This window comes from Narcine bancroftii, chromosome 8, assembly GCF_036971445.1.
Source record: "Narcine bancroftii isolate sNarBan1 chromosome 8, sNarBan1.hap1, whole genome shotgun sequence".
Lineage (NCBI taxonomy): Eukaryota > Metazoa > Chordata > Chondrichthyes > Torpediniformes > Narcinidae > Narcine > Narcine bancroftii.
The window spans coordinates 108,311,687-108,318,584 of NC_091476.1; positions in this window are offsets into that span (position 1 = coordinate 108,311,687).

A 6,898-nucleotide genomic window follows, 5' to 3' on the forward strand; every position below is an offset into this window, starting at 1 on the left:
GTGGAAAAGGCCTATCTACATTTACTCTGTCTATCCTCCTCATAATTTTAAATACCTCTATCAAATTTCCCCTCATTCTTCTATGTTCCAGTGAATAAAGTGCTAACCTGTTTCACTTTTCCCTGTAATTCTGTTCCTGACATTCAGACAATATCCTAGTATATCTTCTCTCCACTTTCTATCTTATTAATATATTTCCTGTAGTTAGGTGACAAAAACTACACACAATACTCCAAATTTGGCCTCACCAATATCTTATACAACTTTACCATAACATCCCAACTCCTTTACTCAATACTTTGATTTATGAAGGCCAATATGCCAAAAACTCTTTTTACAACCCTGTCTACCTGTGATACCAGTTTCAGGGAATTATGTATCTGTACTCCCAGGTCCCTCTGTTCTACCATTCACCATGTACACCTTTAGTTTTTTCCTTCCAAAATGTAACAGCTCACACTTGTCTGCATTCAAATCCATCTGCCATTTTTCAGCCCATTTTGTCAGCTGGTTCAAATCCCTCTACGGGCTTTGAAAACCTTCTTCACTGTCCACAAAACTTCCAATTTTAGTGCCAACTGCAAACTTGCTGATCCAATTTACCACATTATTATCCAGATCATTGAAATAGATGACAAATAACAATGGTCCCAGCATTGATCTCTGAAGCACACCAGTAGTCACAGGCCTCCAGTCTGAGAAGCAATCATCCACCACTACTCTCTGGCTTCTCCTGTCCAGCCATTGTCAAATCCAGTTCACTACTTCACCATGAATACCCAGCATCTGAATCTTCCTGACTAACCTCCCATGTGGGACCTTGTCAAAGGCCTTACTAAAGTCCATGTAGAAGACACCGACAGCCTTTTATTCATCAACTTTCTTGGTAACCTCCTTGAAAAACTCTGTAAGGTTAGTAAAACAAGGCCTACCACGCGCAAAGCTATGTTGACTATCCCATATCAGTCCATGGCTATCCAAATAATTGTAAATGCAATCTCTTAGAACACCTTCCAATAATTTACCTACAACTGATGTCAGGCACACAGGCCTATAATTTTCAGTTACTTTTGGAGCTCTTTACAAAACAATGGACATGAGCTACCCTCCAATCCTCTGACACCACACCTGTGGCTAAGGACATTTTACATATTTCGGCCAGAGCCCTGCAATTTCTACACTAACCTCCCTCAATGTCCAAAAGAATATCTTTGTCAATCCCTGGGGATTTATCCACCCTTATTTGCTTTAAGACAGCAAGCACTTCTTCTTTAATCTGTATAGGTTTCATGACCTCACTGCTTGTTTTCCTTAATTTCCTCGATTCTGTGTCTGTTTCCAGAATGAATATTGATTAAAAAAACATTTAAGATCTCCCCACAGCGCCCCCCCCCCCCACCCAATCTCTTTTGGCTCCATACATAGCTGACCAGTCTGATCTTCAAGGGGACCAATTTTGTCCCTTACTATCCTTTTGCTTTTCTTTGGCTTGGCTTCGCGGACGAAGATTTATGGAGGAGGTAAATGTCCATGTCAGCTGCAGGCTCATTTGTGGCTGACAAGTCCGATGCGGGACAGGCAGACACGGTTGCAGTGGTTGCAGGGGAAAATTGGTTGGTTGGGGTTGGGTGTTGGGTTTTTCCTCCTTTGCCTTTTGTCAGTGAGGTGGGCTCTGCGGTCTTCTTCAAAGGAGGTTGCTGCCCGCCAAACTGTGAGGCGCCAATATACCTGTAAAAATCCTTAGGATTTTCCTTCACATTATGTCTTTTATTTTGCCTTCCTGATTTCTTTCTTGAGGATTTTCTTGCATTTTTTTATTCTCGTCAAGTACCTCATTTTCTCCATGTTGCCCAGGTCAGCACCAGAACATATGTTTAGAGGCTGGCAGGGACCGACCTGTTCGGGGGTGGGGGTGGAGGTGGTGCTGGCAGGATCTGACCTGAAGGAGCCTACTGTTATTGAGGGGCATGATGTGGGGCTGATGTGGGGCATGAGGACACTCTTTTTATTGCGTCAAGCATCACTAGACACTACTGACACTTGATGCATACTAGTGAAGTGGCCGGGGGCGGGTGGAAAGCTGCAGTGTGCTTCAAGCTAGACACTACTGAGGGAGGGAGTGGGCTGGGTCTGACGCAACCATATTTGTGGGGGAGTACAGTATTACATTTGGGGGGTACAGCACCTTGTTTGGGGGGCAATGCCAACAGATGCCCCCCCCCCCTTGGTGCAACCCTAATGTTGTCTATACCTGCTATACATCTCTGTCTTCTTCTAAACAAGATCCCCAATATCCCTCGAAAACCAAGGCTCACTATAGTTGCTGATCTTGCCTTTAATCTTGACAGGAACATACAAACTCTATATTCTCAAAATTTCACCTTTGAATGTCCTCCACTTACCTCGAACATCCTTGCCTGAAAACAACTTATCCCAATCCTCACATTTTAGATCATTTCTCATTTCCACAAAATTAGCCTTTCTCCAATTTAGAATCTCAACCCAAGGACCAGATGTATCCTTCTCCGTAATTAACTTGAAACTAATGGCACCAAAATGTTCCCCTGCACATATTTCTGTCACCTGTCCTATCTTGTTCCCTAAAAAAAGATTCAGTGTTGCATCCTCTCTCTTGATACCTCTATATATTGATTTAGAAAACTTTCCTGAACACATTTGACAAACTTCAAGCCATCCAGCCCTTTTACAGTGTAGGAATCCCAGCCAGTATGTGGGAAATTAAAATCACCTACTATCACAACCTTATGTTTCCTGCAGCTGCCTGCTATCTCTCCACTGATTTGATCCTCCAATTCTCGTTGACTATTGGATAGTCTATAATACAAACCCTTGAGTGTGGTCATACCTTTCCCATTCCTCAGCTCCACTCATATAACATCAGTTGACAAACCCTCTGGTCTGTCCTGCCTGAGCTGTGATATTTCCCATTCTCATCCCCTCCACCAATTCTATCGCATCTAAAGCAATGGAAGCCTGGAACATACATTGAGCTGCCAGTCCTACCCCTCCTGCAACCAGGTTTCACTAATGGCCACAATGTTGTAATTCCACTTGACATTCCACACTCTGAGTTCATCTGCCTGAGAACATTTCCACTACGTACAACCTATGACTTCTTTTCCTTCATCCATTCCTCTGTCTGCTCTGGCCCTCCGGTTACCATCCCCCTGAAAATCTAGTTTAAACCCACAGGACCAGCACAAGCAAGGATATTAGTCCCCCTCCAGTTCAAATGAAAACTGTCCCATCGAAATAGGTCCCACCTTCCCTGGAAGGGAGCTCAATGATCCAGAAACCTGAAGCCCTCCCTCCTGCACCATGTCTTTAGCCACATGTTAAGCTACATTATCCTCCTATTTCTAACCTCACTGAATGTAGTTTGGGTAGCAATCCTGAGATCACAACCCTGGAGGTCCTGCCCTTCAGCCTAGTGCCTACCTCCCTGAACTCTCCTTACAGGTCCTCTTCACCTTTCCTACCAACATAATTGATCCCTAAATGGACCACGGCATCTAGCTGCTCACCGCCCCCCCCCCCCTCCTGAGAATGCCATGAACTTGATCTGAGATATCTTGGACTCTGGCACCCGGGAGGCAACATACCATCTGGGATACTCGATCTCTTCCACAGAACCTATTATCCGTCCCCCTAACTATGGAATCTCTTATCACTACAGCTTGCCTCTTCTCCTCCCTTCCCTTCTTAGCCACAGGACCAGACTCCATGCCAGAGACCAGATAGCTGTAGGTTGTGTCTGGTAGGTTCCGTTCCCCCCCCCCCCCCCACTCCACCCCCCCATCTCCCCCACTAACAGTATTCAAAATGATATACTTGTTATTGAGGGGAACAGCCACCGAGGTCCCTGCACTGTCTGTCTGTTCCCTTTTCCTCTCCTGACTGTCACCCAACTACCCTCCTCCTGCCTCCTAGGTGTGATAGTGTCCTTGTTACCCCTGTCTATCACTCCCTCTGCTTCCTTAAATGAGTGGTTGATTGAGTATGTTGTTGAGGAGTCTGTGTTTTGTCAGGTTGTACTTGTGCAATTCGTTGATAATAAACTTGATCTGACTTCACTTCACTTGACCTGAAACATGAACTCTGTTTCTCTTGCCACAGATGTTTGCTGACCTGCAGAGTATTTCCAGCAACACACAAACGACTTTGGAGTTGGTTATTTTCTCTAGCCTTATTTTGAATTGCATAATAAAGTACAAGCTTCAATTACAAAATATTCTGTTTTCCCCTCTCCCAAGCTCCTTTTTGTTTCAAAAGCTCAGTTTACTAAAATACCTCTCCTGTTGTTGATCTTCTAATGCTACACCATGCTTAGTCAAGCAGAAAGTGTCAAAGAAGTATTTGAACATGGTATGGTACAACAGTAAAGCATAATCCTTTATTCCTCCATCATTCCCATTCACAGGTATTTTGAAAGGCATCAACTGAAAAAGTTCAGATTTATTGCCAGAGTACGCACTCACATATAACCTTGAGATTCCTTTTTTCCTACGGGTGCCGCAGAATTACCACTTAATGGTAATGCAAAAAATATGTACTCTACATACACATGCAAAGAAATAAAGAAATGTAGCAAACTCTGCAATATAGATAGAAAAAAAAACAATAAATTACAAAAGTAAGAGTGCTTAAACAAGTCTCTAATTGAGTTTGCTGTTGAGGAGTCTGATGGTGGAGGAGTAGCAGCTATTCCTGAACCTGGTGGTGTGAGTCGTGGTAGAAGTGAGAATAGAGCGTGTGCTGGGTGGTGTGGATCCTTGATGATTGCTGCTGCTCTTCGATGGCAGTGTTCCCTGTAGATGTTCTCAATGGTAGGGAAGGTTTTGCCTTTTATTTCCTGGGCTGTGTTCATTACCTTATGCATGGCTTTCCACTCTGGGGTATTGGTGTCCCCATACCATACTGTAATGCAACTGGTTAGCACACTTTCCACCATACATCTGTAAATATTTGCCAGGGCTTCCAATGTCGTACCAGACCTTCACAAATTTCTGAGGGAGTAGAGGTACTGATGTGCTTTCTTCATAATGTCATTAGTGTACTGGGTCCAGGAAAGATCCTTCAAGATAGTAACTTCCAAGAACTTAAATTTGCTTACTCTCTCCACCTCTGATCCCCCAATAATCATTGGATTGTATACCTCTGGCTTTCCCTTCCTGAAGTCAACAATCAGCTGCTTGGTTTTGGTGACATTGAGTGAAAGGTTGTTGTTGGTGCACCATTCAGCCAAGTTTTCCATCTCCCTCCCATATGCTGACTCATTGCCCCTTTTTCTACAACCCACTTCAGTGGTATTGTCAGCAAATTTGTAGATGGTGTTGATGTTGTACCAAGCCAAATGGCCATAGGTATATAGCGACTAGAGCAGGTAGCTAAGAATGCAGCCCTGTCAAGTTCTAGAACTGCGGAATAGATATTCTTAACAATCTTCACTGTTGGTGATCTAAAGGTGAGGAAATCCAGGATCCACAGTGGGGTGTTGAGTCCCAGGTCTTGGAGTTTGCTGATCAGTTTTGAGGGGATGATGGTGTTAAATGCCAAACTGTATTCAATAAAGAGCATCTTTGTTGCCCAGGTGTCCAGGGCTTTGTGTGGAGCCAGTGAGATGGAATCTGCTGTGTACCACCACACACTATTGATATGAATTCCACTGGTTGATAGTCATTTAGGCAGCTTATCACACTCTTCTTGAGTACTGGCATGATTGCTGTCTGGACCACACCCTGCTGAAGTGAGATATTGAAAGTATGATGAATACATTGGCAAATTGGTTGGCACAGGCTTTTAATATCAGCTGGGTATTCTTAATCATAGATATTTTGAAAGGCACCAACAGATAAAGAATTAGGCTGCTATTTTGCACCAACCCTTAAACCAGAGTGTTTTGTAGAATATACAGCACTTTAATGATGTAGAATGGCTATTTCGGTAAAGACTAATTATATCTTGGTCCCCCATGCATGACTCATTTTCAACACGTGGGAAGGAAAGGGAAAAATCTGGTAATTTACCTCCCTAGCTTCAGATATATGGCAACAATCAAGAGCAAAATAATTCAGAACCCTTCCACACTCAAAGTTCAACTTTTTAACGGTGTTTTTATGGAGGAGTGCCGCTTTGAGGCCAGCTCCATTGGTGGAGAAAAATGTGCACTTACCTTTTTAGAGGGAAGGCCAAAAAGGCTGCTGCAGTGTTGCTTTTATGAAGCGTGGTACCTTGTTGTGTCCTCCTGAGCCGATGGAGGTGGAGGCGACTGGCGCCGTGGCACCACCCATTGACATGACTGCATACATACGCAACAAGCAGTGGCCATTTTCATTATCCATAGCCCCCCCATTGCAGATGGAACTGCTCTGTGAAATGCAGAGTGGTTTCAGCTCCGTGGCGGATTATGGGTAACGAAGGTGGCCATTGATCCTTCTTCTGCCCGGCGCTGCCCGGCGGACATGCCTAGGGCATCTGACCTCCAACACTTGTTACTGCTACAATGATTGGGTTCCTGAGTCGCGGGCTGACAGCGTAATCCCGATGCCAACAGCCCACCCATAGCCAGCCGCTTGCTGCGGCAGTACATTTATGGAGCAAGGCGGATTACTCCGCTCCACCTATGCCACCAGCCTGAGGATTGGATTCGGCGTCTTGGGAGGATTTATGGAGGTAGGTTCAGCGACGTGAGGGCGGAGAATATCCGCCTTCACAGTCGCATTTTGTTTCTATAAAAAGGCCTTCTGATAAGCATTGTGAGGGCAGGAGGCAGTGGCGTCTCTCTTCTATTTGGACAGGAGGCGGGACAACTATGTGCCTTCATGGGCAAATAAAAGGGAACAAATTTTATATAGACAAGTACATGACAAAAAAAGCA